Source organism: Aphelocoma coerulescens, chromosome 14 (assembly GCF_041296385.1).
Source record: "Aphelocoma coerulescens isolate FSJ_1873_10779 chromosome 14, UR_Acoe_1.0, whole genome shotgun sequence".
NCBI classification, from domain to species: domain Eukaryota; kingdom Metazoa; phylum Chordata; class Aves; order Passeriformes; family Corvidae; genus Aphelocoma; species Aphelocoma coerulescens.
In genome coordinates this window covers 4,893,468-4,905,579 of record NC_091028.1, presented here as the reverse complement: position 1 = coordinate 4,905,579, position 12,112 = coordinate 4,893,468, and the positions used below count along the sequence as shown (strand labels likewise).

The 12,112-nt window shown below is 36.6% G+C and overlaps 1 protein-coding gene across 50 annotated transcripts in view; it reads right to left on the bottom strand.

The window, feature by feature from the left end:
• Window positions 1–12,112, bottom strand: part of RBFOX1 (RNA binding fox-1 homolog 1) — a 1,132,467-nt gene that overhangs the window by 64,172 nt on the left and 1,056,183 nt on the right. The gene's annotated exons all lie outside the window — the stretch shown is intronic.

The following is a 12,112-nucleotide window of genomic DNA, read 5'->3' as shown; positions in this document are numbered from 1 at the left end:
CATTGACATGCAATGGAACTGCAGAGTCCAATGTGCTTGGAAAGACAGGATTAAGTACAAATTGGTAGGCACGTTTTCCACAGTATTGCAGGAGCAATTCTCAACTTCCATTCACCAGGCCAGAGTTCTTTGAACAAGTATTTGTAAAAATTTTCTGCCATTAACCAGTTTTTTTGATTGTTGCTTGCAGCTGTCACTTGAAGGAGAAATATTGGAAATACCGGAGAGTAATAAAATAATTCTTGTAATTTATGCAATTTAACTAAGACTGTGACTACTGGAAATCTCATTAATTAATATGCTTCTAACCTTCCTAGACAATAGCATACCCTTAACTAACAGGATTTAGAGATGCTTCCTTTTTTCCAGCCATCCACGACTAATATAAAAGATAAAACATAAAACAAGCTAGTTTTTCCCCTTTGATATGTTGATATCTCTCTCAGCCTTCAGCCCTCATGTGGAAGCTGGCAAATGAACATGAACCTATTGAGATCCTAACTACAAGCAGCATTTTCAGGTTATGAAATAAAGAGGCCCTATCCACACGCTCATTTGACCCCAGGAATGTGTATGATGGAATATGGATGAATTTAACACCACAGATGCTTTAAAACTTGAGCTACTGCAGAAGCCTGAAAATGAAAGTGAGCTGAAGACCCAGAGGCATTCATCCAGCTGAGAGAAACACATTAGGAAAATCAGTCATTTTCATTAGGTTTTAAGAGTAATATAACAATAATGACTTCAAGTATGTCTAGAAAACAGATAAAAATATTTTTAGAAATCAAAGGTTACAGTTTATTTACATTATTCACTGTAAAGCCCAGATAACACTTGGCTTCCTCCATGCTCCATAGGTATTTTCCTATGCTTTGCAGCTAAGATTCTTGTATTTCTTCTGATTTCATCTTATACAGATCTAATTTTCCCTAGTCTAGTCATCTAATTTCTAATTAAAGTACTTCAAAACAGATGCTTTTTTCATCTGTGCTACTAGAGTGTATTTAATTTCTTGCATAGAGCCTTCTAATTATATTTTGACAATCTGCCTTTGAATTTGTACATAAAATTAATACTGATAACTAAAACATTATTATTAGATTTTGTGAGAAAAAAATATTGAACTTTTTAATCGACTTTAGTAAGACAAGATTACTTCTTCTGCATCTAATTTTGGTATTAAAAATATTTAAATTGCAATTAATACAACTGAGGGAAGACTGAATTATTTACAGTAAGATCTTGGATAAACCTCAGAACACAGAAACAATCTATAAATTCCCCAATGGGGAAAAAAAGTATTATTATTCCTCCAGAACACTAAATTCTAGTGTGATGGAATAAAGAGTTGCTTTTTGGTTTGTTTTTTTTTTAAGAAAGAGGATTTTAATATAAAGTTTTGAGGGAGCAGTGGCGACACTGAGGGGACCAGCCTGGGGGAAGGAACACTGCAGAGACCCAGCCCTCACCCCTGGAATGCTGCCTGGCAGCACGGACAAAACCAGGCTTCCCAAGATCAAAGACTATTTCCACTCATTCTTCTCTTCCTCCACTGTTTTCTCCTCCAGCCCATGATTAAGAATGCACTGTTTGATGAGGTCCTTTGCTGAAGCACCACAGTTATTTTGAGAAATAATTACTCCAAAAATATTCAGGCTGTAAAAAAAAGTGATGTGCAGTCATTAATATTTTTAGAATACTTGAAATTCAGTTCCCAGTGGTTTCAAGATCTCTGACTAAATGCATTTCCCCTCATTTTTTCATATTCTTAAAAATAAGTTTTTTGTGTACAGTTATTTACATGATGCACACAAACTAATCTACAGAAATACCAACGTACTCGTGGTGCTGCACAGAGTACTCACTGCCTCATGTAAAACACAGCTAAAAAAAAAAAAAATCACTGTATTTCTCAAATACTCCAAGAGCCAAGAAGGAACACCAAGGATCAACAATATGTGGACTCACCCACTAAATTATAGAGGATTTTTAAACCCCTTCTGTTAAAAATAGCTTTTAACTGGAACCACTGTGGAGCCAGCACTACAGGCAGCTTCGAAGTAAAGGTCTGCAATTAGTTTAAAAGAATTTTAAAAATTAGTTGGAATCTCTTATGGTATTGTTTGAGGAAGTATAAACTGAAATAACATTTTCTGCAGAAAAAAACCACATACCATGAGCTAAAATCACGCTGTTGGTGTAAAAGTAACAGTGGTGCACGGCCTCGATTATGGGCCCAGCTCTCTCCTGTCACAGGAAGGAGATGAAACTTCTAGAAAGCTTTCCTGGCAATGGTTTAAAGGTTATATACCATGACAGAGAACCTGAGCTTACAACACACCACCTCCCCATACACATGGCAGTAGGACCTTGGCTCACGAAACAAAAGTTTCCAATTTACAGTGCTGTTACTTATTCTCCAAGAATTCGGGAGGAATTACAAAAAAGAAGAGGACACACGATACTTATTGGAGGTTTGCCCTGGAGCGTAACAAAGTGAGACTCGGGGGAAAAATGTTCTTCTCCCTCCAGCAACCCTAAGGAAGCACAGCTTAACAGAAAGCTCTTTGAAGAACTGGAGAGTGACTGGAGTGGTGCTGAGTTCTCTACAGCATCCACCTGCTGCCTTCATAGCGAGGGTAAGCACAGCAGCATTTTCAGTGGCAGGAGTTAATCAGCTCAACATGCAGGGCTGGTCTGCGCTGGGTTTTAATGCACAGGTAGCCAAACTGAGTGTTTGCAATACAGGAACTAAGTAACTTACCACATACAAGGAGATTTAGTGATGGTTACATTATTCTAATCCATTGTGCTCTCAGCTTTCCAGGTAAATCAGCTGCTCTCTACACATACTCTTTTCTCTTGTGCTACCAAAAGGAGCTTCTTACTGCCTCACACTACTAAGTATCAGTTCATCCATTCCATAATACTATTTACAAACAAAAAAATCCAAACAAAGCTACAGGAAAAAGTGAATAGAAACTGAAGCTATTTGTGTCTCATTTTGCCTATATTATTATAAATAGTTATTTTAAGAGCCTTATCTAAATCTAAAAAAAACCATTCTTTATTGCATTCAGTGATTGTTTTTTTTTTTTCATTTTCTTTTTCTCCCAGTCCAGCTGGATGATAGCCAGGGCTCCCTGAGTTAGTTCTGGTCATTCTGACCACTCTTTTCCTTTGTGCCTTTTGCAACAACTATTATTCCTAAACGCTTTGCTGTTCAGTGCATGAAGAAAACTGTAAAACTGCATCTCTCATGAACAAATCAAGAGATTTGCAAGTGTATCAAGGATCCTCATAAGCAATCCATCTCTACTCTTGATCTGCTGTTCTAAAAGCGTAATTTTATATTGGCATTTTCAGACAGAAATAGCACTATTCTTGTTCTGGTCTGAAATATTGTTCTGTGATGGATTATTTCAAAATGTCTCACAGAAATGGATCAGAAACACCTAATAAAAGGCTCCTGTTGTACAATAATAGTGTGTGTTAGCTTCTATTGTCCCTTCTGACTAGGGAATTTAAAGAGAGCCTCTACAGCCTCTCTCTTGAATACATAATAGTAGTTAAGTGCTCTCTTAGCCCTTCATTATCAATAGTCAAACTACACAGACTTAGTGTGCTTTTAAATATGCTGTTAATTCAAAAGAAGTGCTCTGTGAGGGCCTTCAGTTATCTGGGATCTCTATAAATTGAATAATGTCCTTCAGATTTTAACACAACCACTCATGGATGGTTGTGTTGATACACTGGATTGTTTCATCCATTATTAACAAGGAATAAAGTAGCATAACCCCAAACCACACACCTCCTTTCTTCCAATATGTTAAAAATACAAACAAAATCTATGTTTAATCCCACCAAAGCTTATATATAGTTTCATTTACACAAGAGGGTAGGGAGGAGAATCTAAAGTAGTTGATGTCTAAAGGTGATTTTCCTAAGTCCAAACCTGTTTCTATGTTGCCTTCTGACAGCAAACCTGAAATACATTCAATTATTGAACAGCCTGGATGTGCTTGCTGCTGGTAATGAGAACCTGGGCTCTCTACCACCCTTATGTAGTAAGTCCCTGACTCACAAATAACCTGACATACATTGTTCAGAGTAGAGGGACAGGGAAAAAAACCACACCAAAAACCAGACAGTGAAGGTATGTGTCTCTAAGATATTTCCCAAGATCTCTCCATCCAAAAATTCTATTTAAGTTGCTAATTTTCCTTTCCACCACTTTTCTAAGCATAGTGGATCTTCCTTTATTATCACTCTTCGAGTGTCCCCAAAACACTCAATGAACTGAGGCACTGATTCAGGGAACAGTAATGAATGTTACAGCAAACATAATCCGTAAACCACCCTTCCAATTATTCTTTGCTGGCCATATCATCCATTTCCCAGCTTTTGGGAAACAGACCTCTCTCTCCAGTTATTCATGTGCAGTATCCAGGATGCTGTCACAAACTGGGATTGGAAGGGGTCAATATCATGCAAGTAAAAATCAGAGAAGCAACAAAGTTTGCAGCTCTGGCATGAGATAATCCCCCTAATTCCCCTTCTCCCCACCTCTTCCCTCTGTAGGACGGGTAACTCATCCCACAGCAACAGGGATTACTCCTTCTCCTGCTTGCTTAAAAACACACTGTGACTGACTTGTTTCTAATTTAATTAACAAGCCAGCCTTCCCATAGACTGGCTGTATTGCAGGAAAAATTTATGTGATGTTTCCACACACAAAGTAAAGCAATTGCAGCAAACTGCCCTTTCCAAAAATAATTTAAAAGCGATTAATCAGCCACAGGCATTCCTTGTCTGGTAACCAAAATGAAACTAAATTGTGCAAACTCAGCTGGTGCTTGTACCAAAATCTGCACCATGCTTAGTGAGTTTATCTGTGCTCATTACTGAACTTTATCTCTGGCATCCAAGTGTAAACCCTCGTCCACACACTGTCACCAGAAAAGTCTAAAAACTGGACAGGCACTCTATAGCCATGAAAAAAAAAAAAATGGAGTGATACCATCAGGATTTACTGCCAAATATGTTCAATGTAAGATTTCTCTCTACAACCTCAGGTGCACATAAAGTAATATTCTGTGCTGTTCATTGCCATTATTTTACACTGGGGCATGCTTCCCACTGGAGTTGTTCAGGATCTTTGAAAAATCAAATCTTTTTTCCTAATCTTTCTAGGTCCTCTAGCAGACATAGCAGGTAAGCAGGTAAATGATGGCTGTTCTTGGTTCACTTGTAACTTTGAGAAACAAATATGAAGAAATTCTGAAGTATAAACTTTTGAAGTAAACTCTGAGCCGGTATTATACTCTTCTTGAAATAAGATACTTGAGAATATACAAAATGCTCTCATGTTCTGCTGATAACTAAAATGGGTTGCATTAATATGTCTGACTGTTGAATAAAGATTGCAATAGGAAAAGAAACACAGAATAAATGAAGCTGGAGCCTTTCTGCCCAAACACAAACACTACAGTTTCAACATGGCACTGCAGGGATTACAAGTGGATGTATTTATGCTTTATCCTCTCATATTGTGTCAAGACACTATTTTCTGTGCAAATTACCTTTTTCAGTAAATCTATAAGACAGAGATGCAAATCTAATGCAATTAGATGCAGAGATGCAAATTACTAATCCCTCAGTTCTCTTTGCTTACACCAGTGAATGCTGGTTCTAACTTATAAATAAAATTCTATTCTGAACGACAAGCTGAGAATATAAAAGACCAAAAATTGAATCATCATGCATAATCCTGGCTTTAGCTAGTCTGTTTCTTTCCTAGCCCAGGCAGGTCCCAGAATTTCAGGAGCATGAAAAGCCATTACAGAAATGGTAATGCAATATTTCCCAACTTTCCAAAGCACTCGCTTTTACTAGGAACAATTCTATGCTTGGAGATTTCCAAAGAAAATCTGAAAGCACCAAACCAACAGAGCTTGTAAAGCTTGTAAAGCACAGCCCCCTCTCAGCTACCTTCATAATGAACAAATGAAAACTCTGTATTTTGAAAATTGCTCTCAATAAGTATTATGAAATGCAATTACAGTGCATATTGGGGATCCTGTCATCCAATGCCCAAAATGGGAAAAAAATGCATAAGATGGAAGAGAAAACATTAGCAATATGTTTAGAATACAATTAACCATAATCTTAAACTGCTTTAGCATTAATTTACAGATGTAATCAAGGTTTAACACAGAGCAGAGTTGTTTTCCATTCCACATAACTATATTAACTTTACATTTCATATATTACTTTATTACTTTACATTTCAGAATAGTTTGCCTGCCTGACTGTCCATTCTAACACATGGATCTTCCTAACTTGGTTATTCTTCTAATCAGAGGAATTTATTCCTCTACATAACTGCTATTAACTTATCTAGCATTGCAAATATCCCACCCAGTTCTGGATAAACAAGTGTTCCAGTGATGACCTTGCAGCTTGTCTTAAATTTTCCTGAGAGATTCTTAAGCCAGTGCTTTCTACTTATATCCATGGCTGGCACTTGGATTACAGCCCCAGTTTTATTCTAAAAATGCATCTTGCAGCCTTAGCTCAGGTCCAGGCAGTGCCCACCCAGGCTCACCCGTGCTGCCCAAGCAGTTGGTGAGATGGGAGCAGTAGCTCTAAACCAGCTGGATTTATATCCAGCCTCCAAACCTACACCATACACAGTCTGGAGAGGCTGCCACCTTATTTATTTAATGCATTTTAGGTCTCTCACTAACCAGGAAGCCACAGAAGAACACATTTTCACTAAGCACCAAAATGATGTTTAAATAAGAGAAGTCCAAGCATATTTTTTCCTTAAAGAGTCTCTTTGTGAGTACTTAACTTTTTTAGCCCTTTGAAATTTGATCAATTATATCCACAATAAAAAACATCTGAAACAAACACAAGACTTAGAAAACAATGCAATGACAAAGAAGGACAGTACAGCTCCTGCTTGGTCAGAAGGCTTTCTTTTGGGTTATTTAAGTAATATCTAAACAAATAAGGAAACCTCAGTGGGAATCAGTAGAAACATGATCAGCAGATCAAGACCTACATCTCAGCAAGATTTTACCAGCAAGCAAAGAGATCCAACCATCCACCCCAAACACATCATTTCCCCTATTTTGAAAGGACTCCAGCTTTCAGCAAATATAGATTTCTTGTTTTTACAGATTGTGTTTGTGAACAAATCCATCATAATCCAGTATCAAATGGCCCCCTCATAATGGACCGGGGACAAAATTCACAAACTTTTACACTGAAGAAGCAAAAACTCCCTTCTTAACTGTTTCCTACCTTCTGGCATAAAGCTGCATCTATGGTTGAAGATTTAGAATTAAATAATCAAATCTATGGAATTTCTTCTAGAGATCCCATAGGAAGAATACCAAAGCCTGAGTATATACCGTGTGATATACATCCCAGAGAAACACCTTTAATACTGACAGTATCTGTGGTGATCTCTTTAAAATGTGCAGACTTCAAAACAACGGTGAATAGAAGTAGATTAATCCTGCTACAGATTTAAATATATAACCAATTGACTAAATTAATGGTTAAAAAAATAAGTCATTGGCATTATCTTTGAATAAGCCTTGTTTAGTTTCCATGAGGGTATATATTTTAATGAAGAACTCATAATAATGTAGCATAAGGCATAATTAATTCTGGATTATTATTCTTTTTTTTTTTTTAGTAAATAACTAGTACAGATGCTGAATTCCATTTTTCTATTGGCTTTATTCATCTTTCATAAACCAGGATTTCCTCTCTAATGGCTTGTAAAAGCTCCACAGAGTTTTAGAAATGCATTAGCTGTCATCACTGGTGTTAATCTACCTAGGAAGCCCTCATTTGTATGATGGCACTTTTAACATTATAATTTTTGAAACAACACTTACAGCTCTGTTTTATACTTTGAAGAGGAGCATCTCTAAAACACAGGTGGAATATTAAACAATAATTATTTAACTGTAATTAGAAAACTATTTAAGGTGCTTATCTAACACTACTGCAAATATATTTATTTAGGAAAATCTGCTTAGTCGATAGCAAAGTTTGACTCTAAGTGTATGTAATCAAATTGCAAAATGAGTAAATCTATGTAGTGACAGACAGCTTCTACAAAAATTCTGCTTTAGAGATACAATACAGTGAACTTTTACCCCAGGATTAGAATTGCTGTGCAAGCATATAATTCAGCTTCCCAAACTCCAAACATCTTCACTGAGAAGTGTTTCTAGGGTATTTGCTGAGCTTATGCAAGACTCATTTAAATTCAAAGAGAAACACTAGAAAGATGAAATGAATCCCAGGTGCTCTTACACTCCAGAAATAGACATGAACAAAGAGAATTAGTATTAGCAAGTGTACAGGAATCCTGTCTTCCCCTGGATTCCTCTTACTTAAGGGCACGTTTTTATGTATATTGCTATGGTTGTTCTTTACTTCTTAATTACATATAACATTATATTCCAAACTTTTGAACAAATTTTTGAAAGGAAGTTTGTTACAAAAACTCACTGTTGGTGGATGCTGCTGGCTTCCAAATCCAAATATGCCAAAAAGCCCCAGGCATCTAAAACTTCTCTGAGGGCTTATAAAATAGTTAAAAAGGCACAGACTCTTCCCCTCTTTCATTTTGCATGATGGGGAAAATTCTGCCAGTGATCTTGGAATATCTGCCCAAGAAATTGGGTGCTTACAACAGTCTTCACTGGGTTAAGACCATTTATGAAGTGAATACAACTACTCAGCTACGTGGGATGACTTGAAACTACCTCCTGAAACTCCTAGAACTTAAGGAAATTCAGGACAAATAATAGTGCCTTAAGGAAAAGGAGGATGGGATCTTCGAAATTCCACTGAGCTGTGCTCCATGACTAACTCTAATGGTTCTTCACCTCTAATCTTCAGTCCTTTCTTTCTCCACTGTCAACCTACAATTTTGAAATTTCTGAAATATTTTTTGTTGGTTATGACCAGGTAAGAATATTGTCTCATGTGAGTCACTGTGAATTCAACTGTTCTCTGAAAGAGCATTCACTAGCTTTCCAGGTAATTTCTGTAACATCTTTTCCCCCACCTTGCATTTGGGAACTGCCAAAAATGAGCCTCTCCAACAGGTATAGCAAAACCATTTTCTGCCAGGAATGACAAAGTCTTTTAAAATGGCCTTGCTGTGTTTCAAGCTACCTGCTTTACAGGACTGATCTGTTGTAGTAACACAGGTGCAACAACATTCTGTATTTCAATAAGGAGAGTGCAAGAGATTGCTCAAAAATTCATCATTCCAAAGCCCAAAAGAGAAAAACAAAAAGATCTGCAATAACTGAAAGGAACAACATGGAACCTGGCTGTCAGACTGCCTGAGGCAGAAAGAAAGGCTCGGTATTACAGATAAAATATACACTATATAAAAATAAGCAGGTGAAAATGATATTATAACAAACCACAAAGAAAAAGAAAGTACCAGAGCATACCTAGTAAAGAAACCCAGCTGCAAAGCTGTATTTTCCCAGCCATAAATGAATGTTTGGAGAAAAGAACAAACTCTAGCTTAAATAAAGGAAAACTATGGGGTGTATTTAAAACTGGATGGATATACAAATAGATGAAAAAAATTATCCCAGTTTTCATGAAGACTTTGTGAGACAAATCATAGAGTGCTTGCTACAAATTTCCTTATTAGGACCTGCCTAAGAATTTAATAAATATTGTACTGGAAATGATAAGAAATGGATATCATAACTTTATTTAAGCACTTCTTTCTCATAAGAGGAAAACCCCCTTAAATAGTATGCTTTTATTTACTAGAGGGAGACTGTTGCCATAAATAAATTTTTAAAAAATTTCCTATCCATGAGCATATACAGAAAAGTGCAATTCTGTGAAAAGCTGGAATGATAAATGAAAAAAAAAGTCTTTTAGTTTTCTCTGAAATATCGTTTTCAGATTTCCCAGCAGAAGGGTGGGAAGGGCAGGAACTGGTGGCGACCCAGGACTCTTGCTAGGCCTTGGAAGCGCAGCAGGAGTCTCCAGAGCGCCCTTCCCAAACGTGTCCCTGGAAATCCACACCAACGCCACCAGTGCTAAAGAGCCACAGTGCCGGAGCGCTGTAATTTACTGCAGCATGAGCATTTCACAGGCACAAAAACAGCTCTGAAAGGCTACCCAGGAAGAAAAATCCATAGTGTTTTGTAAATGTATAGTATTTTGCAGTCTCCAAGCAATACTTTCCTGCCATAGTGTCTGTTGTGCATCTCAGACTCTCCGTTTTTAGCTGTCACACGTTTCCTCAATAAAGGTTTTTCTTCACAGAAGCGTACACTCCGAAAAAACCCTGAGCTATAACAATCATGTCACTGGTCCTACTGTTTACCATTATCTTCAAGGTTTTAGGGTTGATTTACATTGTGTTCCTCCCTATTTGACTTTAATTGTCTGCTTCAAGTTGTCAGGACATAACTATATCTTAGATTTGCATTGCATTAGGGGATCTTCTCCTTTCTCTATTGATCTTGTCTTACGGAGTAATTTAACTCAATTCTAATTTTCCTGTGCATGCGGGGTGCTCTCCATCCAAGGAAGTGAGTTATGTGTATTCAAGTGGTGCATCTTATGAATCTTGTTAAGCTTTACTGCCTTCCAGCCCGCACTGATGGAATATTTAATCACAGAAATGAGTTGGCAGATTTGATGTACAATACGGGGAAGCCTCGCGGCTGCGGCTCCGCTGGCAATTGAGAAACGGGGGAATTTGCCATTCATCAGTGCCATCCTGACAGCTTTGTATAACCTTCTGTTTTTCACTTATTTATGAAGATTAAAGGTACTTTAAATCAACAGTTTCTCTGTAAATGTATCATCTTTATTTCAGAAGTGGCCAAATTTTTCATCATGTATTAGGAGCTAAAGGAACTTCTCACACTGACTATGAAGAAGTTGGTACAGTTTTATCATGACAGTGCTGGAGACAACAATTAAATTAAACAAGTAGAACTCTGACTGTCTTAAAACTCACATTTCTAATTTTATAATCTTCAAATATTCAATTTCTTCTTCTCTAAGGAAGGTGGTGGAGGGACCCCAAAAGTAAAGGTAAGTCACAGTGTCCTAGTCCAACATGCAAGAATTGAAGCGTTGTTTTATTGTTTAATTTCCTAACAACTTTAGGAGATCGGCACAATTTTAACTAAATTGTTTAAAAGAAAGTTTAAATGTTCAAATGTGAGAAATATCATCCTTTAGTCAATATAAACAAAATACATTTGACATGCATTAAGAAACCCAACAAAACCCAAACATAAACCTGCCTGCATGTATAAAGAGAAAAAAAAATCATAAATAAATGACGTATCTTGATAGAACTTTCTGCAATGGTGTGGTGGAGTTTGTGTCATAATTCATAAAATTAAATTAATGCTCTTCTAATGGTAATTAAAGATTCTCATTAAGAAGGGCAAACACCTCCCTAGTGTTGGCAATAAAAATGCACTTGGGACTTTAGGAGGTTATACAAAAAAATCAATAACCTGCCATTTTATAATTAAAAGACAAAATAAATGTTAGGGAAAAGTCCAGTAAATTAGGAAAATTACCTTCAGGAGAGATTGAAAATATTGATTTTAATTTACAAACTATGTGAACTCTTCATGCCCTACTTCATGAGACAATTATAAGTCAGATTGTTAATTCTGCATACGTATTAGAAAATTGATTACTGTACTATGGGAATATTATTATATTTGTCATTAACACAAAGTCATTTATATAAAATGACTAATAACTCTGACTTTCTAATTTATGCAGGTTCAGGGTTGGTTCACTAACTACTCAAACGAGATCAATGTTAAATTCCTGTTTTCAACATAGACATACATCAGCAAGGAAATAAATTCTGCCTACACCAAATATTGCAATTCCATGAATGCCCAAGTTAGTATTTTTATTATACTGTGCCGTTTTTGCCCTAATTGGAACATTTTTATCTATCTCTGTGGAGGCACTTTTTTAACCACAAGTATGTTTGTAACAGTGTCTTTTTCAACAATTTTCATCTCTTGATGTCCCTCAAACTAACAGAAGTTTTTCA